This window comes from Pleurodeles waltl, chromosome 5 (assembly GCF_031143425.1).
Source record: "Pleurodeles waltl isolate 20211129_DDA chromosome 5, aPleWal1.hap1.20221129, whole genome shotgun sequence".
Taxonomy (NCBI): Eukaryota; Metazoa; Chordata; class Amphibia; order Caudata; family Salamandridae; genus Pleurodeles; species Pleurodeles waltl.
This window is the reverse complement of record NC_090444.1, coordinates 762,752,845-762,778,993: the sequence shown is the minus strand read 5'-3', so window position 1 is coordinate 762,778,993 and position 26,149 is coordinate 762,752,845.

The following is a 26,149-nucleotide window of genomic DNA, read 5'->3' as shown; positions in this document are numbered from 1 at the left end:
TTGCATATCATTTTTGTTAAACTGCAGTTGGTTAGGCGGTGCTACTGAAAAATGGCGCAGACTTCAGATAAGTGGTGATAGACAGGTTTAGCGCCACTTTGTATATATGGCACTGATTTTTCTCCACTGTTGCCCTAAAAATTGTGGCGCAACGGCAGTGCTAAATCCTTGTAAATCTGGACCATAGTTCCTTCCATAAGATTGGGGTCAAGGATACGAGCTGTCTAATGTATGCTGATGACCTGGTGATGATAGACCTCACACCCATTGGGCTTTAACGTAAAATAAATGTGCTAAGCACTTATTATCTAGAGAACAAGCTGTTGGTTAATATTGATAAGACAAGAGCTCTGATATTTACAAAGCGGAAGATGAGTTTTTCTTGGTTCCAAGACAACAAGGGGCTGATATTCTCAGATAATCTAACTTGGAATAAGCGTTTGGTCAGTAGAAGGGTTACTTTGATGGCCAAAAGGAATGGTATGAAGTGGACTGACTGTAATTATGGCAAGTCATACTGTTGAGCCTCTTAGTAAAGTTATTTTGGGCAATTTAATTCCTAAGGCCCTGTGTGGAGTGAAGGTACTGGCCTTGGATAGATGGGTCGCATGGGAGACGCTAGAAACTAGTATCCTGAAATCATTGATGGAATTACAAAAAAATGCAATGATTCAAGCCATTAGGCATGAGCTGAAATTTGTAGCTTGAGAACTTTTGGCAAATGCAAGGGCCCTGCTATATTATTTTTTTATCAAAAATGGAACTCCTTTTGGGAAAGTATTGTACAAAGCCTCCGTGAGGTAATGTCAACCTTCCCTATTAAGAAGAAGCCAGTAGAGATCATTATGGAAAGCAAAGGGGTTCCAAATTTGCAGTTTGAAGTGGCTGAACTGAGAACAAAATGGCCAAATAAAGAGCACTCTCCGGCATTGTGCCAAGGAAACCAGCTGGAATGAGGATCCATTGTATTTAGGGAACTGAAGTTCTGTTGCTTCCTTTTTTAAACCAGGATGGCCTTGAACTCTTCCAGTATGTTTACAGAATACAAGATAGACACCTGTGGAATGAAATTCTACGCCTGAGAGTGGGAGTTGACACGGGGTGGCGGATGCCATGTCTAAAGTGCAGACAGCTGATAATAGAGGCCAACGCCCTTGTAATCTGGGCCCAGAGTACTCGATGTGTAATTTACTGGTGGATTGTACATTTGTCTGAGAGGAAAGGAAGACGATTCCTCGACCAATCTTTGAAAAATAGGGATCCGGTCTAGAGAAATGGGTTTAAATATATTGTGTGGTGATGACACATCAGGATGTTGCCATTGATACCAGCCAATACATATGCAAAATTGACTCATCCTATGAAAGGAAAGTTTGCCCCTGAGTCGCTTGTGGGTAGTGACACGATACCCTGTCTTGCACAATGAACTTTCATTTAATACACAAGTAACTGATATTTTCTGCTGATTTGCTTTTAATATAATATAACTTCTGTGTATCTAGGACATGACAAGTGTCTCAATAAATTACATCAGCTGTATTTTCTCCTATGGTGTTTATTTCAGAAAGTATTTTTATAATGGATTTCTATCTGCTTTGAGGTTTGTGTTGTGTTGTCTAGTAATAATATTATTTAAGCTACATATTAGTGTTTTTATGATATATCTAAATGTTAAGTATGTGTTTTTCATATATTTAGGTGCTATGTATATATGAATTGGAAAATGTAAGCTATATTTCGGTAAGAATTCATTTCTTAGAAATAAAATATTTGACTTAAGTTGAGGGGCATACAAGTGGGGGGCACATGGATTTCAGGGACTTATGAAATGCTTGTGCCACAAGAAGGCAAAAAGATTTGATAAGATCATGATACATGGAGCAGTGATATGGGAGAGGAATCCAAGTAAAACACAAGTATGATCTAAATGTAATTTGGCAGTGGGTACATCTGTACATATGCGGTGGGAATGCCTAGAGATGAAGAGGGTCTGGATGGAAGCAGTTGACAATCTATGTCAATTGTGGTGAATGGGCCTACAGCCAACATTACAAATATGTTTGCTGAGGTCAGTCCCTAGGACTTAATATTTCAAAGAAATGTCTAAAATAATAGACCTGGGACTTATGGTAGCAAGCAAATGAATTGGACTCAGATGGATCAAGGACTTGAATCCAACAATGTAGCAATGGGCTAAAACAGTGATTAGGGGCCTTATTTAGAAGTCGGCGGAGGGGAATACTTTATCACAAATGTGACGGATATCCCATCTGCCTTATTACAATTCCATTATATCGGATGGGGATTGTAATATGGCAGATGGGATACCCATCACATTTGTGAAAGGGTATTCTCTCTGCAGACATCTAAATCAGGCCCTATGTTAGTATCAGTGGAATGAGGGGTGCCAAAAAATTACAGAACAGTTCTGGACACCAGAGGGGCACCTTAATGTAGAACTTTATAGAGATATAATTAGCACAGACTAGCATTGACAAAGAGGAGGATCAAAACCACACTGATCTTAATGAATCAAATGTTTTCTGATTGAACAGTGGTGGGATAATTAGATTAATTGATGTGGAACAGATTTGTCTGATACAAATTGTGAAACAGGACAATAATGGCCACATATTTATTTGTTTAAGACCAGCTCTTACTGTAGTGGTATGCAGAGTGGGGACAGTGTCTGGGTCTTATATCTTATTCAAAATCCAATAAAGACCATTAAAAATAGAACGAGTCTATAGTACGTCTATAGATTGCAAGACACTACAACTGAAAATTTTACGAACTGACCTATTACATAATTTCACCCTGGTCGCCGATTGTGACCAGTGTTTGCGACCATTGTAAATGTATATTTGGCCTATTGCTTATCTACAAGAAACATTCCAGGTCAAGGCTAATAGTGAAAGTATGTACTTAGCTGCTATTTTTTGACACCGACGGCCTAATTTAGATTTTGGCGGTCCCCTAGACAAAAGCCCACATTTGAACCAACTTCTTCACAAAGGAATCTCATCCGCAATTGACAGCACCATAGGCAATAATGGCTGACAGCAGGACACCAGCTACACTTACCGCTGAGCAGATTTGAATCTGCCTTTATGTCAAGGAAAAAGTGGCAGTCCTCAAAGTCTGAGGTGGTGGATTGGAGGAGAAAAGGGGTGAAAACCCATCTTTTTATCCCATTCCACCTCCATCTTCGACTGGACACAACTGGACAACACCCTCTGTTGCTTCTGCCATTGGACCACGGAGAAAATATGAACCCGTTGCTGGACACGAAGGTAGGAAACCCCCGTAGACTATGTCATTGGGGGAGTCACTGGACATGAGCATGGGAGCACTGCAGACTTATACACCATAGCGATTTTTTTAAGTTAATGTGACATGCATATGTTGGGGACACGAGCTGGTCAGACACAGGTGGAGGCCAAACTGAAACACAACACATATTGCACACATACACAACTGTCTTTATGGTGTCACTATTCATAGTCAAATGAATGTTGGCACCACAATGATGGTACATTCACACCTGTCAACTGTGTCCATGTGTGCACATTGCCAGCGAACGTGTACCTGTCATGTTGTGCTCTAGCTGCTGGATCTGAGTCAGTATGTGTATGTGTATGTGCGATTTGAGTGGCTGGTTGAGGTGGAGGGAGCTGGAGTGGGTGCTGTAGTTGTGTCAGCATGTGTGCCACTTCCATATGGCATTGGTGTTGTTGTGTATGTTGTGTAGTTGTGATGTGTGAGTGTGTTTGTGTAGCTGAGTGTGTTGTTGTATTGGTTGCTGTGGTTGTGTCATGTGTGGATGCAGTGTCAATTGTGTGTGTATGTTGTGTCATGGATGTCTGTCAAAGTGTGTATGCAGCAGCTACATGTTGTGTTGTGTTGGTATGTCAATGGATATGGGTGTGTATGTGGTGCGCTGTGTCATGTGTGATGCAGGGGGAAACATATCGCAATAGGTAGTTTGTGTGTATGAGTATGACTTACCTCCATTCCACAGCCACTCCTATTGTACAAGGTCCACTGAGTCTTGCGATCTCCTCCATCCGTCTGCGACTCGTCACCAGTACACCGTCTGCAGAGCTTTACATCTAAATCCCGAGGCCGGAAGATGGTCGACTTGATGGTCTTCTCGGCTCCGCTGCTGACATGGCTTGGCGGTGCGACCGCCAAGATTTAACTAAGGCCCAGATTTATAACTGTCTTCCCTCTGACACCCAATCCCTTTCTGTCATTGTGAGAATGAGGGAAGCTCTCAGCACTCTCTTTATCCTTAGGAAACAACCCCACGACTGTCTAATTGAGGCTAGTTCAGCCTAACATTCTTTTGAAGATGACTAAATATATGCCATTCAATTACGTGTTGTTAACACCTGCTACTTACTAAGCTACCAAACAACAATAAGCAACGTAAAGCCAATAGGCCTGGCTAGAGAAAGTTTTTAATGTTTTTATTTGATATGTACAGAAACATGTCCAATATGCAAACCATGGCAAACATACAGCACAGGAACACCAACCCTAATACTGACATGCAATCCTTTCAATGGGTACATGTAAACAGGCAAAATGCCATCACTCACAGTGAAAGACAGTTAATGAATGAAATAGACTTAGGGGGTCATTACAACATTGGCGGTAAATGGCGCTTACCTCCGTGCAAAAGACCGCCAACACACCGCCGCAGCCGTGGAATGCCGCCACAGCTATTACGACCCACAGCTCGGAATTCGCCAAAATTTAGACACCCACACAAGTCCACCACACCAAAGGTCAGTGACAAACTGGCGATAACAAAACCTCCACCGTCACGCCAACAGGAATATGCCCACACTATCACGAACCACGAATCCACGCAGTGGTCTTTCAACCGCGGTATTCCATTGGCAGTAAACACCGCTGCGCTCAAAATACACACACAATTACAAAACACATCCACATTGGCCAAATGGATATACACACACCTGAAACACATACACACACCACTCCCACACACCCAATACAATATAAAACACACACCCACATCACCCACAAACCCTTACGACCACAATTGTGACTGAAGGCCAGAGAGAGACACCACCATCTACAATCTAGCATCCACAGGCACTCAACACCATCACTCACACAACATCCACGCACAAAACACCACACACCCCTAAACATCACCCCACACATTACAACACACACCACCCCACACATCACCCACACCATCCCATGGCACCGCAAAGACACCCCAGGTTCTCTGAGGAGGAGCTCAGGGTCATGGTGGAGGAAATCATCCAGGTAGAGCCACAGCTATTCGGATCACAGGTGCAGCACACCACCATAGCTAGGAAGATGGAGCTATGGCGCAGAATCGTGGACAAGGTCAACGCAGTGGGACAGCACCCAAGAACATGGGATAACATCAGGAAGAGGTGGAACGACCTACGGCAGAAGATACGTTCCGTGGTCTCAAGACACCACATCGCAGTTCAGAGGACTGGCGGCAGACCCCCTCCTCCTCCCCCACAACTAACAACATGGGAGGAGCAGGTCTTGGCTATACTGCTTCCTGAGGGCCTTGCAGGAGTAGCTGGAGGAATGGACTCTGGTAAGGCAAATCTATCACTACTTCATCCCCCACCCTACCTGCATGCTATCGCATACCCCCACCCTCACCCCCATCATTCCAACTCCTCACATATGTCCCTCTATCACAACCCACCCATCCCAGCACCAATCCCTGCATGCAATACCAAAGCATGGACACCCATCATCAATGCATGGCCACTGCAAATACCCACACACACCCCTAAACATTTAGCATGCAAGGTCCTACACAAGAATGCAAGCACTGGGGCACAGGGTCACCCACCCATTGCACACCATGGCACACACAGATGCAATAATCATGCCTTTACACCCCTGCAGGACCCCTACCCAACGTCAAAGGACAGGAGTTGCCAGACAAGTCCACTCACCCCACACAGAAGAGGCCTACAGTGATGACAGCAGCTCTGTCCAACTGGATCTAGATGACCAGCCCGGCCTATCTGGGACCTCGGGACAGTCGGTTACCCTCACACTGGCACAAGCCACAACAGAGCCTCCCCCCTCTGGAAACACCAGCAAAGCACCCATCCAGCGGGCCCATACCTCTGTCCCCAGGACACGTCAAGCAGCAGTGTCTCCACCATTACAGGGAACCCAGGCTAACCCACCACCCCAACAACACCAGGGCCCTGGGAGCAGTGGCAGTGGGCACACCGTTTAGGGGACAGAGGCCCAGGAAATCAGGGGAACTGGGCGGGCTGCTGTGCGAAAGGGGGAGGACAGGCCCAGCCAGGGAACCCACTCTCCACAAGGCCCTCTCCAACATCATGGGAGCCTACCACCATTCCCAGGAGACGATTGCAACGGTACTGGCCAAGTTTCAGGAGACCCAGCGGCTGCAGGAGGAACAGTATTTGGGGTTCAGGGAGGAACTCAAATCCATCAATACCAGCCTGGGCACCATTGTAGGGGTGCTGAAGGAACTCGTCAACACCAGGAGGAACACTGTGGCACAACTAGGGGCCAATGACACTAGCCTGGATGATGAACTGCCCACCACCTCCGCCGGTGCTAGTGGACAGGAGGCACCGCCACAGGACCACGACACCAGCACCCCACCCCCTGCAGATGGAGAACCAACCCGCAATCGGTCCCTGAGATCCAGGACAAAGACAGAGAACAATGCCAAGACCCCGCCAAAAAATTAGACCACCCTGATTGTCATCCTTCTGTCCCACTTTGTTACCCTGTCCATCCATCAACTGCCCCAGCTTCACTTCCTATGCCCCTTTGGACAATGCACCTGTGAGACTAATAGACTGGACTCTGCCATGGACATTCCTCCACCATCACCCCTGCCCATTTTACAACACCCTCCAATATTTAGCACTTAAATAAACACCCTTAAAGCACAAAACAATCTGGAGTCAGTCTGTGCTTTCGAAAATGTGTATTTGCAATAACTGTGGAAAACTGCTATATCCATTGTATTGTCAACATACCTATGTCACACAGCTCTAGTCCATGCAGAAACAAAGCAGATGTCACACAGTGGGACCCACATCTGTGAAATTGAAAGGGAAAGTGACAACTCAGGGTCCATACACTGGGTGAAAGTGACAGACAGATGAGAGGTAGAACAAGGGTATCAGCTGTAGCAGGCAGTGATGTCTTCTTACCTGTGTCTCACTGGAAGTATTGATGAATCACCGTGTTTCTGTTGTCGATATCCTCTTCTTCTCCTTCCTCGTCTTCACTGTCCACAGGCTCCACAGATGCCACAACACCGCCATCTGGACCATCCTCCTGCAGAAAAGGCACCTGCCGTCGCAAAGCCAAGTTGTGAAGCATACAGCAGGCCACGATGATCTGGCACACCTTCTTTGGTGAGTAGAATAGGGAACCACCTGTCATATGGAGGCACCGGAACCTGGCCTTCAGGAGGCCGAAGGTCCTTTCTATAACCTTCCTAGTTTGCCCATGGGCCTCATTGTAGCATTCCTCTGCCCTTGTCCTGGGATTCCTCACTGGGGTCAGTAGCCATGACAGGTTTGGGTAACCAGAGTCACCTGCAAATGTCGAGGGACAACTGTTAGACACACACTAACTCTTAGGGACATACCCAGACACCTAGTCACACTGTATAGGGTCCATGTCCTCACCTAATAGCCACACACGGTGCCTCTGGAGTTGCCCCATCACATTGGGGATGCTGCTATTCCTCCGAATGTAAGCGTCATGCACTGAGCCAGGAAACTTGGCATTCACATGGGAGATGTACTGGTCGGCCAAACACACCACCTGCACATTCATAGAATGGTAACTCTTCCGGTTTCTGTACACATGTTCACTCCTGCGGGGGGACCAAGGCCACATGTGTCCCATCAATGGCACCTATGATGTTGGGGATATGTCCCAGGGCATAGAAGTCACCTTTCACTGTAGGCAAATCCTCCACCTGAGGGGAAACGATGTAGCTGCGCATGTGTTTCAGCAGGGCAGACAACACTCTGCACAACACGTTTGAGAACATAGGCTGGGACATCCCTGATGCAGTGGCCACTGTTGTTTGAAAAGACCCACTGGCCAGGAAATGGAGTACTGACAGCACCTGCACTAGGGGGGGGATTTCTGTTGGATGGCGGATAGCTGACATCAGATCTGGCTCCAACTAGGAACACAGTTCCTGGATTGTGGCCCGGTCCAGTCTGTAGGTGACAATTACATGTCGCTCCTCCATTGTCGACAGGTCCACTAGCGTTCTGTACACCGAGGATGCCGCCATCTCCTCACCTGCCCCAGCAGACGTGCTCTATGGAGGAGAACAGCAAGCAGAGAGTCAGCCAACACTGAGGTACGAAAACACAACTTTATTCCACAATTCTTTTAATACGCTATGTGCCTGTATTAGTGTGTATGCAAGGCCTAGATGTGTGTGACACATTTAAAATTAATGCCCTGCGGCCCCCTGAAATGGCGGCTGCCTGACCTGTAATGTAGGACAAGGGGATATGAGGTAACTGCGCTGGTGTTGTACACCGTCGCGGTAGGCGGTCGAAGACCGCTGTGCAATCCTGCATTGGTTAACATTGGACCCTATGGGTCCCAGGAACCAATGACGATGTACGCCGGCGGTGACGGTACGTACCGCCATGGACGTTACCGCCATTTTCTCTCTGTTCACTCCCTTGATACCTGATCTTCGACAGGAGAGGACCTACACTACAAGTGCTGCTGTGACCTCAGTCTGGAAGAGACAATGGCTCATGTGTTCGGGGAAAGGGCCCCTGCCTTTACCACGGAGAAGTTGGAGAAAACTAGTGGATGGGGTCCTCCCCCAGTACATGCTACTCTACGGTCCTCCAGACAAACAGGTAAGTACACTGTGAGCATGCCGAATGTGCAATGCCTGTGTGGAGTGGTGTGGATGGAAGATGGGGGGGGATTATGAGGCGTGCATGAAACGACGGTGAGTGCATGTGCGTCATGGCAAGGGTAGGGATGCGGGCCAATGACTGTGACGGTGCAGACAGTTATTTCTTCTACTTTTCCCCTGTACTATTCCTGTAGGTCGACGACCCCCAGAAGAAGGATATTTGGCGTGCCATCGCCAAGGAAGTCCGGACCCTGGGGGTCCACCACAGACAGAGCACCCACTGCTAGAAAAGATGGGAGGACATTCGCCGCTGGAGCAAGAAGACGGCGGAGGCCCAGCTGGGGATGGCCTCCCAACATGGGAGGGCGGCCCATCGCACCATGAACCCCTGATGTTCCGGATCCTGGCGGTGGCGTATCCGGAGTTGGATGGGCACTTAAGGGCATCATAGCAGCCACAAGGGGCTGAGTACACTCTCATTCAGCTGATTCAGCGCGCATTGGAGGTGTCTGGGTGGGAGAGGTGGGCTGTGGGTTCCCCTAGGCCAGGGCTAGTTTAGTAGGCAAGGTCCCTACGTAAGGCAGGTCATGTGGCACCCCACCCCACCTGTGTTCAGAGCCAACTACACCTCGTCAGGCTCCTGTGACTTCCATGTGTGCAACAATCCGGCATAGGCCTTGTACCCCATGTCCCTGTGATTAATTAGGGAACTCTAAGTGCACGGCGTAGTGCTGGGGGCTTCTGTGTCTGTAGTGTCCGCCAACGGTAGCAGTATTGCATGCACTCAACATGTCTTTCTTCTGTCTCCCCCCCCTTTTTGTGGTCTCCCTGTTCTTGTGTTCATTAGCATCATCTGGCGGAGGAGCAGTGGCACCGGAGCAGGAGGGAGCTGCATCCCACATGGCCCTGGAGGGCGACACAACGGAGTCTGAAGCCACCAGTGGGACAGAGGGCGATCGGAGCTCCACGGCGGGGACAGGAGATGAGACCAGCGACACGGACTCCTCCTCTGATGGGAGCTTCCTTGCGGTGGCGGGCCCCTCTGTGCCCACCGCATGTACAGGTACAGCCGCCACCCCCCCTACCAGCACCACCCTCCCAGCAGTCCCTCAGCATGTGGCCCGTGGCCGCTCACCCAGGAGGGTGGCCATCTCCTTTGCCCCAGGCACCTCAGCCCCTGCCCCTGTCAGCCCTGCTGCCCTCAGTGAGGAGGGCATTGACCTCCTCAGGTCCCTCACTGTTGGGCAGTCTACCATTTTGAATGCCATCCAGGGTGTAGAGAGGCAGTTGCAACAGACCAATGCATACCTGGAGGGCATTTATTCTGGTAAGGCAGCCCAACAGCGAGCTTTTCAGACTCTAGCCTCAGCACTGATGGCAGCCATTGTCCCTGTGTCCAGCCTCCCCCCTCCAACTTCCTCCACCCAGACCCAAACACCTGTACCTCAGCCTATCCCAAGCACACCATCAGACCAGCATGCACCCACCTCAACACACAAGGGAAGCTCTGGCAAACATAAGCACCACACATCCCACAGGCACTCACACAAGCATCATACCCATGCACACATACCAACATCCACTGCCTCCACTGTGTCCCCTCCTCCTCGTCTCCCTCCTCCCTCCCTGTCTCGTCTCCACTCACACCTGCATGCACTACATCTTCAGCCACTACGTCCATCACCAGCACACCCATCACCACACTCCGCTCACTTGCACTCTCCACCCCCACTACCATTCACACATCCACTGTGTCCTCTCCCAGTGTGTCTGTGAGCCCACCTCCCAAGGTACACAAACGCAACCACACACCCACCCAACAGCCATCCACCTCACCACAGCCTCCAGCCCATGCACCTTCACCCAAAGTCAGCAAACGTACACCTCCTACAACCACTACCTCTTCCTACACTCCCAAACCCCCTCCATCTACCCGTCCCAGTGTGTCCCAAAAAACGTTTCCTGTCCAACCTTGACCTCTTCCCCTCACCTCCCCCACCCCTTCAGTCCCCTAGGGCCCGCCTTTCCAGGTTCCAACCCAGCACCTCAGCCACAACATCAGCGGGAACAGTGGTGCCAGCAGTAACCGGGTTCTGGAGTGCGCCAAGCAGCAGGGCAGCCAGTGTGCCAAGGAGACAGAACGCGGACAGTCCCCCATCCCAGAAGCATAAAAAGTTGCCCACTGCCCGGCAGGAGAAAGGCAAAACATCTACCACCAAAGGCTCTCCCAGGAGTACAGTTGGGAGTGGGAAGACAGCTGCGCCACCATCCAAGGTGGGGAAGGGACACAGAAAGACAGGCAAGTCACCAAAAACCTGCACAGCTGACAAGACCGCCACCAGCACCGCTGTCAAGGACACCGCCGCCACAAGCACTGCTTCACAGGACACCGCTGCCACCAGCACCGCTGCCAAGGATACCGCCGCCACCAGCACCGCTTTACAGGACACCACCAGCACCGCTGCCAAGGACACTGCCGCCACCAGCACCGCTTCACAGGACACCGCTGCCACCAGCACCGCTGCCAAGGACACCGAGGCCACCAGCACCGCAGGCCAATGAGCGCTGAAAGCTCCGACACTACTGAGGCCACCACGAGCAGGATGAAGCACTCTGGGCACAAAGCCTCCTCCAGAACCAGTGGAGAAAGGCATCCACTACCTCAGTCCTTGTCAGGATGAAGCACTCTGGGCACAAAGCCCCCTCCAGAACCAGTGGAGTAAGGCATCCACTACCTCAGTCCTTGTCAGGATGAAGCACTCTGGGCACAAAGCCCCCTCCAAAACCAGTGGAAACTGTTATCCACTAGAGAGACTGTGGTTTTGCACTCCCCAGGATAAAGCAGTGGGCAACCCACCCACTGGAGAGACTTGTGAGACTGTGGCTTTGCACTCCCCAGGATAAAGTAGTGGGCAAACCACCCACTGGAGAGACTTGTGAGACTGTGGCTTTGCACTCCCCAGGATACAGCAGTGGGCATCGTGCACTTATCCGGCTGAGGTGCCCATCCTTCCCTTCCCCCTGAGGTGCCTGTCGTATTTCTATCTGATGCCCCTGCAGTGTTCTCTCCGTTTTGATCGGGTATTGAGTGTTGGCCTCGCCCATGCATTTTGGGCCCCGTGGTCCATGGACTTTTATGGTGCAATACCTTGGACTTGTATTCTTGGTGTATATATTTGTTTATAGTGTATATATATTTTTTGAGTACTAGATTGTAATCAATTACAAATGTTCAAATCATTTCCTTTTGTCTTTGCATTCTTCCGGGGGGTTGGGGGTGTAACTGTAATGTATCATGATGTATTAGTGTGTGTGTTGTAGTGGGTGAGGGTGGGGGTGTTGCGTGTGTGTGTCACTCTCTTTTCCCTCCCCCCTCCCCTGTGTCGTAAGTGCAGTACTCACCATGGTCTTCGCCACTGGCGTTCGTGCTCCTGGTAGAGGAGCAGGAAGACAAAGGCTGGGAGAACCTGGAGTTCCGGTTCCATGGTGTCCTGGTTCCTCGTGGGGTGTGTAGAGGTGAGCGTTTTCCCTTCCAAGTCCTGTTTCCGCCGTGTTTTTGTTTGCGGTGAATCTGCCCCGGAAAAGGTGGAGGATTGGACTGTTGTAATACTGTGGGCGGTACATTGTGTTCCGCCTGTCTGTTGGTGGTTACAGCCGCGGTGTTGGTTTGTACCGCCGCGGCGGTCGGAGTGTTAAAGTGGCTGTCTATGTTGACGGTTTCCGCCACGGTCGTGATTCCATTTTTTTTACCGCCGGCCTGTTGGCGGTTTTACCGCCGCTTTAATACCGACTGCCAGGTTTGTAATGACCACCATACTGTCCAAGCTTTTCACTGTGGTGAGTGGAAATAAAATTCGAATGGCACTTGAACAGATCAAAGGATGAGGCTGACAGAAAGCCCCTGTATGCACGTATGCATGTATTTATTTTTATTATGATTTTTTTTCCAAATTATGAGGCTGAAAGGAAAGTTAGAGCTGTCTACAGGCCTAACCTAAAAACTGTGATTGGAGCATTATTTTAAACGGCAGATGGGATCCTTAAATCAACCTCATGACAAGCAAGTCACACCTCGTTGTTTTTACATGAACCAAACCATCCCAAACATATCATCAAGAGAATTGCTTATACCCTGGTATGTCATTTAAAGGTTGGATTGTTATGAGGGACACCTTACACAATAGAGGGGGCTATGAGGTTATATTAATAGCAAACTGTGACAATGACTCAACGTAACTTTTTGTTTATATCCTGCAGCCACATTACATCAGTATTGGCCCAAAGGCCGTGTTGCAACGCTCCTCAAACATAGCGGCACATAACGCACTTCTCTGCATTGGTGAGCTAGTCAGTGAATTAAGAACTTATGTCTGAAATCTACAAGGCACCTCTTTGATCTTTGCAGGACTGACATTTTATGCCATCCTTCCAAGGTTGTTAAAATGGGTGTCTGTGAATTTAGGAAAACTCTCAGCTGTCACAATAAAATGCCAAATTCTGCTGTAGAAAGCGCAGTGAAAAAAACTCAAAATATATGCTTATGTCATTTTTAACCGAGATGGCGTTTCACTAGAATCAATGTATTGTTCTGACAAAGCTCAATATCTGATCTTCAATACTCCCTGCTATTTTAGTTACTGGACACCCAGCACAGTTCTGCCTATTTATAAAAACCATTATGATTAACAGCGTGTGTAACTCACGCCTATTAAATGGCATGATTTTCATCTGTGCAGTTTATGCATGACAGAAGAAAGTGTAAGTGAATGGTATCAATTACAAAAAAAACACGTCTGCCTGTTTTACTTACTCTTTCGGTGTGCAGTCTGTGCATTGCTGAAAGTATTTGATTAGGGTTTAAGCACTTGGAACATTTTGAAAATAACTTTGTTTTTATTTTTATGGCCCTCATTCAAATATGTGTCCTATTGTATCTCTTCTTCTTACTCATTCCTCATACTCTGTGAACTATGGGGTAACTTCTGCACTTGTTTCACACATTTAACAGTTAGAACTATATATGTTATGTGTAATTTAGATGTGTTAAAAGCTTAAGAAACAACCCCCACAAACATGCCCTTTCCTCAGCTTCAGTGGATGACGACGTAATGCGCGTTTTGGTTCATAAGCTTGTCCCCAATGAGCTGTCTAGGCACTGTTGATAGATAGGCCGTTTATTCACAAGGTACGTTTCCTTGAAGCTATCGCTGTGAGGGGATGTTTGAGCCTAGGCTCACGTGGCGATCTAATTCTGCATCGAGATATCAAGTCGATTTACGAGCCGCCACCCCTTCGAATGATGGGGGAGTCTTCTACAGCTATTTTGAAGACTGCAGCTACTACTAGTAACGCTTCACTTTTATTTCTACAATGTATTTGTTTGGTGAGATTCTCTGCCGATCAGACATCTTCCTCCTTACAGAAGAATTCGCCACTATGGCAGAAGGCTCCCAAAGGTAAAAAATAGGAAAACAGCATACACCTGATCTAAATCATACACACTTGACACATTAAAATTCCAGACACATAAAGACAGCCAACATTAGGCTCTATTATCTACCCCTTGAGCTGCATGCATTACCACATTGCCGAGCCCTGCTACAGCCACAGGATGGAGCCAGCATCACTCAAGAGGAAAAGAACATCAACAAAAAGGAAACAGACATTGTAGTTACATTTGTGGTAGATCACCACAGGAAACTACATATTCAGCATTCATTCTTACATAGAGAAGCAGCGATGGTATTCTCGAGGCAGGAGGTCACTAGCATGGAGGTTACATTGGAGGTGAAGGCACGCACTGTGAGAACCTTAAAATGAAGGCTAAGACGAGAGGAGTCAGATGAAGGAAGAGTTCTGCTGGACACAGGTGTCCAAGGCTCTTTCGTTAGACAGACCTTGATAACTTCTTTATCTCACCCCCCCCCCACACACGCCCTTGAGGTGTGTGTCCTAATCACAATGCCCTCTGACAAGATACATTTCCTTCCTGTTCCTGGGAACATCAACATGAGGCCTGGTAAGAACGCAACATCCCTCTCTCGAAATACGTTTTTCTTACACCACTCATACCACTCTACCCCCACTACTCTGCAGAGATAGTCGGACTTTGTACGCATATCTCTTATACTAACCCTCTTACAGCTCAACTCTTCAGAGAGTAAACTGGTTTTGTTAGTTTCTCCACACTCGTCTCCTCTTTCAAACAGTCTCCATTAGATGTGCTTCCGTGGAAACTGCTGAGGCGGCAGGAGTAACAATACAGCAGGGCAATAAACAGGTATGTCACTATACTAGCAAGACCTCTCCATTTTTAGCTTTTCATTCTAGCATCTTAATGCTGCCATTAATTACTTGTCTTAAAATAGGCCGAGGCAGTTCACTCAATTGTAAGTTATGATGTCTTGTAATGTGTAATGTGCCTACTTCTTGTCTTATTCCTCTTTAAAAGTTTTGTGTTGTCGTCTCATTCAACACTTGCCACATCCCCTACCCCTGTTCTTATCCCTACACCAACATGAGACGGCAGATAGATGTTAGAAACTGGTAAGTATACCACCTGTCCATTTATGTTTGGTTTAACCATATCTGTCTCTACATAAGTGTCAGAATTATGCACTTTTTAAATGTAAACTACTTGTACGGCACGTTTTTTATGATTAAACAAGAGTTCTGAAGGCAGAGAGGACAGGTGTCTATGTCCTCAAGTCAACAAATGCATCCATACAGAGTGCTACTTCATATGTAAAGATATGTCTTCTGTCAACCATCCATCTATCAACTCAAGCCCCTATTGTAGGTTATCAGTGACTGTAAATTCCTTTGTCACTAAGCCTCATGCTTTGACATGTAATTGCATTGTATACATAATTATGGGCCAGATGTATCAAACGATTTTGCATTCTCAAACAGTGCGAATCGCAGAAACCGTCCGTTTGCAAATGCAAAAACGTGGTCTGCGATGCATGAAAGGCATTCGCAGGCCAGAAGCAAGGAATTGCAATGTTTGCGATGTTTAGCGAAGCAACATGGTTTTGCTTGTCGCATTTTGCGTCTCGCAATTTGCGACATGAAATACCGAATCACCATTAGCATTTCGCAAATTGCGATTCGGAATAGCGGCTCGCAAATACAGATTCGGTATTTCACATCGGAAATTGTGAGATGCAAAATGCGACCCGCAAAATCATGTCGCAATTAGATGCATCAAAAATTAGCAAATTGCGAATTTTAGCAGTGTGGCCTTTTGCACATGCAATTTACCACGGATTGAAACCAGGTGGTAACCAGGTGCAACCTATATAAAGAGGCCCAGAATGCCTCCGACTCTTTTCCACAATCATTGCACTCTACGTCATGGCGAGGAGAATGAGGATCTTGGCAGGTTTGAGGAGAGGGAGGAGGAGACAGGAGCGCATTTTCAGAGTGTGCATTACCCTTTTTGACCAGACTGAGGAGGAAATATTTGAGAAGTACAGGTTGAACTCACCCATGATACTTGACCTGATAGCTGAGCTACAACCCATACTGCGGCGCACAACACACAGGACTAATAGCATACCCGCCCATGTGCAGGTATTATGCTCCCTGCACCTACTTGCCTCAGGGAGCTATCAAGGGGTCATAGTAGCAGCTGGAGGGGTATCACAGAGTGCCCTCTCTAGATTTTTCAATGCATTTCTAAATGCCATGCTGAGTAGGATACACCAGTACATCAGATTCCCCCACACCCCCCACAGGAAATACAGCAGACAAAAATAGATTTCTACCAGATAGCACAGTTCCCCCATGTCCTAGATGCCATAGATGGGACACATGTTGCAATCTGTCTAATATCGGCCACAGAGTATGTGTACCGCAACCGTAAATACCAACATTCCATGAATATACAGGTGATATGCAATGCCTCCTATACCATAACTGATCTCGTGGCCAGGTACCCAGGGAGTACACATGATTCGTACATCTTTCGCCACAGCGGGAGTCACACAAGACTGCTGGGTGGGGAATTTGGTGAAGGATATCTACTAGGTATTTTCCCTGTTAACAATGGTGCATTGATGGCAGTGTGACGTCAGATGGCTCAGCTACTCATTATACCCTCTGTTCCTTCCAGGAGACAGTGCCTACGCAGTGCACACCTACATGATGACGCACTACCTAAATCCTGCAACACCTGCAGAACGGAGATACAATTCAGCACACAGGACAACCCGCAATGTGGTGGAGTGCACCTGTGGCTTGCTGAAGAGTCGCTTCCGGTGCATCCACAAAAGTGGAGTGGCACTACAGTACAGCCCGGACACCACCTGTAGAATAGTGGCCACATGTACGATCTTGCACAATATACAAAGGGTCATACCTGTGGAAATATCAGAGCCAGACTCAGATGATGATGATGATCCCATACCACCCCTACAGCCAGCAGATAGGACCAGTGCAGCAGAGGGCAGGTAAAGGCGTGCTGACATCACGTACAACCATTTCAGATGTAAGTCATGACAACACAACCTCACTGACATGTATTATGGTTGTTAGCACCTTTATTACCTTGACTTCAGGTAACATACGTGTCACTAGGACAAAGCAGTACACATGTCATAAATGAGCCATTTACAGTGTAGCACTATTGTCTTCATAGTTTACTGTAATTCAACATGTGAAGTTAGTCCCCTGTGGCCATCAAAGTCACTTTTTGCGGCCACGCATTCCACTCGAGTGGGCAGTGGCCTCGTCGGCACCTCTTGCATCAGCCTCAGTGGCAGTGGTGTGCCTGGCAATGCAATCCTAGGATCCATCATGGGCACTGCAAGGCTGCTGAGGCTAGATGACTCCTCAGTATCCCCAACTCCAAATTCACTGGGTGTAGCACTGCGATTTGTCAGCATAGTATCCAGAACGTTGGTAATCTGGACCAGTTCCTGGGCAACATCCCGACTGCTATGTGCTGCCTCCACCTGTGCGGCCACAGCACACCGTGATTTGAGGGCAGTAGATGTAGCTAGGCGATTGACTGATCTACAAAAGCCACTGAACATCCCCATGAATCACCTTTCATGCCTGCGGTGCTGACTCGCTCATGCCTGATCTCAGTACAGAGGCCCTTTACTGCATTGGTGTCCGCAGCTGTTAGCTGTCTCTCATGCAGCTTGCAAATGTTTGTATTCAGACACTCCAACTGCTTCTGCAGCCCCCCCATGTTGGCATTGTGTGCCTGCATCTGCCTGGGCATTGCCCTCATGTTTTTGTTTTGCAGGTGCTGCACTTTGAACATTGATGGTCCCAGGCCACCGAAGAATGATGGACCCTCACCTACTTCCGTGTGCTGTGTGCCTGCATCGTGAGGCCTCCTGCTGGGAGTTGAGTGACGCTGGGGCAGGGACTGCTGCCTTACGGTGGATCTGGCTTCTGGGGATGGAGTGTAGCCTTCATTCTGCATATCATCCGAGTCCAGGCTCAAATCGGGGAGAGGTAACACCCTTGCCCTGCGTCTGATTGGAGCAATACTCAATGACTCGCTGGTGTTGGAGTGGGATGGAGGCTGAGTTTCTGCATCCCCCACAATGGCACAATCTGCTGCTGCTGGGCCTGGGCCATCTGCAACGACAATGTGCAGCATGTCATTTATGGATGTATCACCAAATGTTGCACAATGGTAATAAATGTACACTTACATCATATCACTATGTAGTGGGTATTGTGTTCTTCTGGGTGTCGCTCTACCTAATTGCATTCTATGTGCTAATTTCAGCTCTGGGTTGTGGACTACCATCCCATAAGGCATTGTTGTGCCGCATCTAAGATGTGGAATGGAGTACTTATTACAATGGTTTGCACTACTTGCTATTTCCTAAGGGGCATTTGTACATATGCATATTGGGTTACATTTCATTATTGGACTTACCTTTACTGGTGTTTGGTATGCCGGACATGTCCATGTCAGTGACCCCACTGACAGCTTCTGGGAGCAGTGTTGACTCCACCAGGTCTTCCATGGGGATGGAGGGTGCCTGGGTGGATGGTCCGCCTCCTGTGCTCCTTGCCTCCTTTAGCCTGCTGGCCACCCTCTCCTTGACACGGGAACGCAGGTCGTACCACCTCTTTCTAATCTCCTCCAACGAGCGCTGCGCAACCCCCACTGCACAGATTTTGGTCTGTATGTCAGCCCAGAGTTTTTGCTTCTCACTCTCTGGGACCTGGAGTGAGCACTTTCCAAATAGCCGGTCATGGCTCCTCACCACCTCCTCAGTGAGCACCTCCAATTCTTGTTCACTGAACTTCAGCCTTCTCTTCCTCACTCCCTTCTCCTTCCAATTAGCAGCATTGGCCATGTTGATGTAAAGTCCTGGCTTGCTCACAGACTTTCTCCCTGGGCCTGGGCTGTGTCTCTCTCACTGCTCCTTGGGTGTGGCTCCTGGAAACAGCCTGGGCTGACTCACTTCCTGCTTGTGATGTCATCAGGCTTTGCCAGGTGTCAGCTTTGGCAATTTGCGATTTTCAAATACTGAATCGCAAATATTTTTGCGATTCGGTATTTGGGCCTCGCAATTGGCATTAGCGATTTTTAAGAAATCGCTATTTCCGAATCACAATTTTGTTACATTGCATTTTGCGACTCAGAAATAGCGATTTATTAAAAATCGCTATTTACGATTTGCTAGGGTTTTTTTTCATACATCTGGCCCTATATCTCTGACCCTACTTGATAACATCTAGGAGAGTACCCTGTGTTGTTGATGTGCTTTGTACTAAACACAGTCATCATACCATCATACTGTTTGTGTTAGAATGTCTTAATATTCTGTATATGTCTCACTTGTCAGCTTCAGTGATACAACACATCTAATACCCATATCGTGCCCAAGACTTCTGGGGACATCGAGGGACATTCTGGCACCCAATTAAGCCATCCTGTCAGTCAGTGGAGTCTGTGACCTCCTTATGTCCACTAAAGTATAGCATTGCTTATGCTTTTTGGCATCATTTCATGTTTCTTAACAAGGTATGCTATTTGACCCTTTCATCCTTGTGAATGGAATAAGCTGCATATTATGTACATTTATCTACGCTGATATAATTTGTGTCACCTGTCAGGTTCTTCTTGGTGGCATAGTCATATATCTCAACTTTCCAATCAATCTCCAGCAATTAGATCAGGGGAGACATTTCCACCACCATCTTCAAGGACACTGGAGCAGCAGTTGTCATAAAGGGGTCCATTCTCAAAGTGAGCATCTGTGTCAGAAGCAGATGAGATGTTATTTGTAAGGACAAGTATGAATCAAATATTGATATTGTATGGTTAAGTTTTCTGTCATGTAACTATGCCAATGTGTAATTTCTGGCTGACAGCTAATGTGAAATATGTCTGGTGAGGGCCTTTCCATAATCTTAAATGTCTGGTTTACAATTTATTTAATCTCACTTTTGCAGGTCCTGGGAATGAGAGCTTGAAAAAGATGCTGCATCAGCCACACATGTATGACAGCATGCAGATTTACAAAACAATCTTATTTTCCTTTAAGCTGTTATCTTTGGTGGTGGACCATGCAGAAGAGGAAGAGAAGGAGGAAATTGTTCGACCCACCCAGGATCCAACCACAAATACCACCTCCTGTCCATCCATCTATCTTTCTCAAAGGGTTCTTGTGTGTATTTGTGTCTGACCACCAGGGTCTTAAGGTGGCGGTCAGACCGCCACAGCAGCGGTGTTCCTGGTCGCCACTGTGAGGCTGGCAGTCTCAAGACTGTCAGGCTCTTAATGAGGCCCAAAATGTCTATCAGAAAGCTCCAATGAGGAGTACATCGTTCGCTATGCTGTTCAGGTAGTGTCTTTTCAATAGCCCTCATTTTACCCATCATTTCTTTCAGTTCCTGAGAAATTGCAAGCTGACCAACAAATATCTCCCTCATGGCTTCTTCAAAACAGCCATAGTGACATATTCAAGTTGGGAATGAGCAACACATCGAGGCTCAGGTTTGTCTGTGGTGACTGCTTCCTTCAACTGGTGTTCTTCATGGCAAAAACCTAGTAGAGGAGGTAAAGCAGAGGGTACATTGAAGTGCAGCAGTTGTGGGAACCGCTGGGGTGATGGAGAGAATGGCCACAGGCTCAGATGATAAAGAGGCCTGCTGCTGGGACACCCCTATTTGATTTTCAGTGGGCCAGAAAGAGTACTGTTGTTCATCTTCTCCTGGGAGGTGGTGTTCATCTCTTCCACATCCTCCCCAGAGGGCTAAACAAGCTCCACTCAGAGTCTTTTTGAGGCAGAATGAGTGTGTATTTGAGAGAGTGCATCCTCCATGCTTTTGCCTGGTCCTTCCTCCTTACTGGTGGCATTAAATTGTTGTTCCCTCTTAGCAGCCAAGGACATTGATGATCTGTGCCTTTGGTATTACTTGCTTCCTACTTTCCCAGTTTTGTCTGCTTAAAATGAATGGAGACAAAATGAAGAACTGATGAGTGAAAAATGTCATGCACTTCAAGTAACTAATTAAATGTATATCAACAGTAATGTGATATAGATTGACATTAACATTACCCCACTATGCAGGGCATTTGTCTTAGATTAGAGTTACCTGGGTCTGACTAGACCATCCTTGCTTCTTTGGTCCTAATATCATGGTGTGGCACCGATGCTGTCTCAGGATGACATGTGGGTGGTGTGATAGCCCACCATTCAACAGTGAGCAGACAATGACCAACTACGGTGACAGAGAAACCAAACTAGGGATGGTGATAAAGTAATACGTGGCAGTGGTATGTTCCCGGGCTGCCGCACAGCAAAGCCAGTATTGAATGCCTAACCTTGTGTATCTCGAGCCCCTAGTGCAGGGGCAATTTGGGGAGGCCGAGACTGGTAGTGTGCAAGTGCTGGGTAGGGTACATTAGAGCTTCTTCTCAAAACGAGGACTGGTGTCCCCGGAGATGAGGCTAAAAACAAAGATGGGGTTAGAGCCAGGCTGTCCTGAACTGTAAGTGGCAGGCCAGCAGCTGCAGTAGTGGAGCAGAACATAAGGTGTTTGGCACCACATGAGGAGGGCTGGTGGCCCCAAGGACTCCTCTCCTTAAATGGTGGACATTGGGGACCACCAGGACTGAGGGGGGGCAACAAAGACATAGCCAGCCACAGAGTGCAATTGGTCAGGTTGGACTGAAGGAAACCAGATGATGCTGCTGCATAGTTGGTTCTCCAGGAGTGGAGGTCTATGTAGGTGAGACCAGTAGAATGGCTGTTGGAGGGGACCAGTGCTTAGAAGCACTCACAGTGAGCCTAGTGAAGAAAGAGGATAGTGGACACTGCTGTGATGCTGAGGTAGCTTTTGCATCCATGGAGGAGCTGAGTGACAGATCAGAACAGACCAAGGACCTTGATTAATGGCTTATGGTTTCGCAGAGACCTAAATAAGGAGCAACACAACTGCCCATGCTACTGTAACTGACCCCTGGTATACTGAGAGTGGGCTACAAGCAAGTGGAAGACCGAGCAAATACTCTACACCTGTCTGAAGATAGCAGCAATGGTGGACAACTGGTTTGTGCACCCCCCACTTCTCCCACATGAGCGAATACTTCACACCTGTCTGGAGATAGCAGCATTGGTTGAATACTGGTGGTATACCCCCCTCACCCACTCTCCCCAGGCTCGTGAGCATTTGGATTTCCCTAGTGGGATGAGAGTGCACCACAGGAGTTGCCCTTAATGAGACAGTAAGAGGAAGAACTCACTGCACCCGTGATGATATCCAGGGTGACCCTGCCCTGGCAGGTGCCTGGCCCCTGCAGGTGGATGGCTAGCATGTGGCAAGAGGTGACAAGCCAGCAGAAAATAAACTGGACACCATACTGGTGGCTATCTGCATAATGAGCGACTACTGGAGCACTAAATAGACACCTTTTGTGGGCATGAAACTGTTGCAGGCTGACCTCCAAGAATTGGCAGAAAAAGTGTCTCAGACCGAGCAGGAGGTGGGTGATCAGGCACCAGTGACAGCGGGCTCTAACAGCAGCAGACAGGGTGGGTGAGCTGGTCCAGGCCCTTGAGCTATGAATGAAGGGTCAGGTGGCACAGGCCAGGTGCAATGATATACGTGTGATTTGCCTTTCAGAGACATTGAGGACTCATCCATGACCTTGTAAGATTCTGTGTCTGGGGAAAACAGTGTGACAGCCTCTGAGGATAGCGTGCCTCTGACTAGGGTCACCCTGGCTACTGCAAGGGCAATTTTTATCAAGCACTGGTTTTACTTTTATCATCTATGGGGGCCCAGCAGCTCAGCTAGGCACTAATATATGGTTGGCTATCATGTTCTGGACTGGGTGAGGCTCATGGCCCGGGGAGCTCTGGAATGAACGCTGAAGAAGGCTGCATCACCCTTCAGAGATGTGCTCTGATCTCCCCAAACGTGCTAATGGATGGGGCGCTGGTTGCTCAGTTGGTGAGCTGGACCCAGCTGCTGGCACAATGTTATGACCAGATGTTTTAGTTTGGATGGGGTGTTGTGACTGCAGTCCTGAGTGCTAAATGTTGGAATTTGTTTGTTGTGGTCATCGTTGGATGCATTGTGTGGTTACTCTTTTCCAGAGAAATTAGCTGGGCCTGGTGTAGGAGATCCGCAGGATGGGTGGGATGCAGATGGGGATGGTGTGGATGTGGAAGAGTGAGGTGATGGCTAATGTGCATGTACTAACGTGGAATGTGAGGGCCTGAACTCATCAAGTAAATATTACAGCATCCAAGCATATATGGTTCTTCTACCGAGACTGCTGTATTTCTTTGCAGCTCTTCCAATATCTGTACTTAGAAAAATATTCAGGGATGTCAACACATAATTGTTACAGATCATCTGGGGATCCGACAGGTGGATAATAATGCTGGCAAAATAGCACTTACCCACTTTGGAGGGTGATGGCAGACCTGGAATTAAATCTTTATTATTTAGCAGCACAGTTGCAGTAGGTGGCTAAATGGCAAGATCCTAGTGTGGTACCTGCTGCAGAGTTCCCTCTATGCCCCCTACAAAGGAAACTCTCAATCTCTTACTGTTGGTCCCATGGGAAGGACATATCCACAGAGTGAGGGGATCATGGTAGCTACTCTCTGGTACATGTGGACTCACGCTCTGCAGTGCTCTTAGATGCCCTATGTCCATGAGCCCCCTCTTATGGTTCTATCGGCCCTACTTCACAGGTGTAACTGGAATGGGCTTCGGGATTAGACAGCCCTGGGGTTGCCAGGGTTGGGTTTCTCTGTTTGAATTGGATCACTGCAGACTTTGCAGACAATTCCAGTGCTGTATACCCTATTGTATGGGGCAGTCGCGACAGTGGTGGTAGACTGAAACCGCTGAGCATTCAGTCCATGTGTGCCCTCATATAGTCTGTGAGATTAGAGGGCATAGGCATGCAAAATTGTTGTTTTATGAGCCGATTTTGGCACCATCAAAGAATGGACTAGAGTGTCTGTATGAGTGCTTGACAATGGACATAGGTCCCCCCATCAGTGATGCAGGTGGTACTTGTACATTCCTCTAAAGTATTGCTTATCGCACGCTTTAAGCTGATACTTTATTATTTCCTGAATAGGGTACATATCACCCCCAAGTAAATAAACATAATATTCCTGGGGGCTCAGGCAAAGTGCCCCAGGTGTGGGGAGGGAAATGCAGAGTATTACTACATGGTTTGGCAATGTCCCATCTTGGATCAATAGTGGGACAGAGTGGTGAGAGTCACTCTGACAGCTCAATTGCTAGGATGCCAGGAGTTTGCCTGTTGAGATGGCACCCCAGATCAAAAGCTACTGTATTCACATCTAAGTTTGTAAACTTGGCACTGTTCTTGGCTAGATGTCTATTGCCAATGAGCTGTAAGTCACCAGGGGTCCTAGGGTACGTAACTAAAAGGCTGAACTCACCAAATGGGCCAGTTGTATTGCAGCCAACGGTCAATTGGGGGTTGAGGGCAAGGGACTAGATTGGTAAATGATAATACAGGTTTTTGCCATGGCTGGATGATGGAGGGCAAATATTCTATCCTGAGGTGGGTGGGTTGTTGACTAGCTGAGCACCATGTTTGGCTCAATTTGAAGGAAGCTCTAAAGGCCTGCAGTGTCTAGATTGGGCTCACCAACATCGTATCTCTGTTGACTAGTGTATGGATGTAAAGATATCAGCCATCTTTGTGTGGCGTCTCTGTTATGCACTCTTATACATGGACTCTCTTGCCTCACCTGGGCATACTTCTGTAGGATTTAAGTTTGGAAATACAAAATTTATTGATAGTGTTGAAGAGATGTGCATCTTGTACAGACATAATAACCACAGTACGATTTTGAGTGTATTGAATAAATAGGCAGTGTGTTGACCCGGTGAGAGGGGATTGGAGGTCATGACTCATATAACCAAACACCCGGCTCTCACCAAAATGGAGGGCATGTAAATTACTGACTGACACAGTAAAGAGTGGAGTTGACGGTGATGAGTATTGACATGTAAATGTATGGCATGTATTTAATAACTCAATAAAATACATAAAAAAAGACAGAGAAACCAAACTAGTACCTTAGGAGAATTGTTAGGCCACTTTTCTGTCCCACACCTTCAGACCTTAACCTCTATTCTATGCCCCCACTAAATCCTGGATGGGATGGTAGTTGAATAGCAAGATCTACCAGTAAACCCTATCACATGATGATGTTGTGCAACTCTCTACAACTATTATGATATTGTCTACAACTTCTTGGAAGTACTGAATCACCCCCACCCCTCATTAATATCAAGATATCTGAATCAAGCCTTGAAGATACCAAAAGTGTACAATTGGGAGTCCTATTGTGCCTCTTTTGGGGCTCTGTTGTTGGAAGAGAAGATATGGGGAGAGACAGCATAACTAAACCAACTGCAAAAAAAAAAAAAAAGAGATATACTGTTAAGTGTACCTCCAAGATTGACAATTTGACCCATACATGTATGCCTTCAATATCAGAGTCATGCCAATGTCAATGTCTATTGTATGACGTTATGAGGGGCTATGTTTGAGATGCCACCCTTGTAAATGCATACAGAGTCAATGTGAGTTCTTTCAACTTACCTATTAGTCCTGCCATCAATAACATTGATAGTTTTGTATGTGTGTAGTCCTCCTGTGTGCTCCTAGGAGGGACAGCATACACATCAGTGAGGCAGCCTCTGGCATCACAGACAGCTTGCACATTA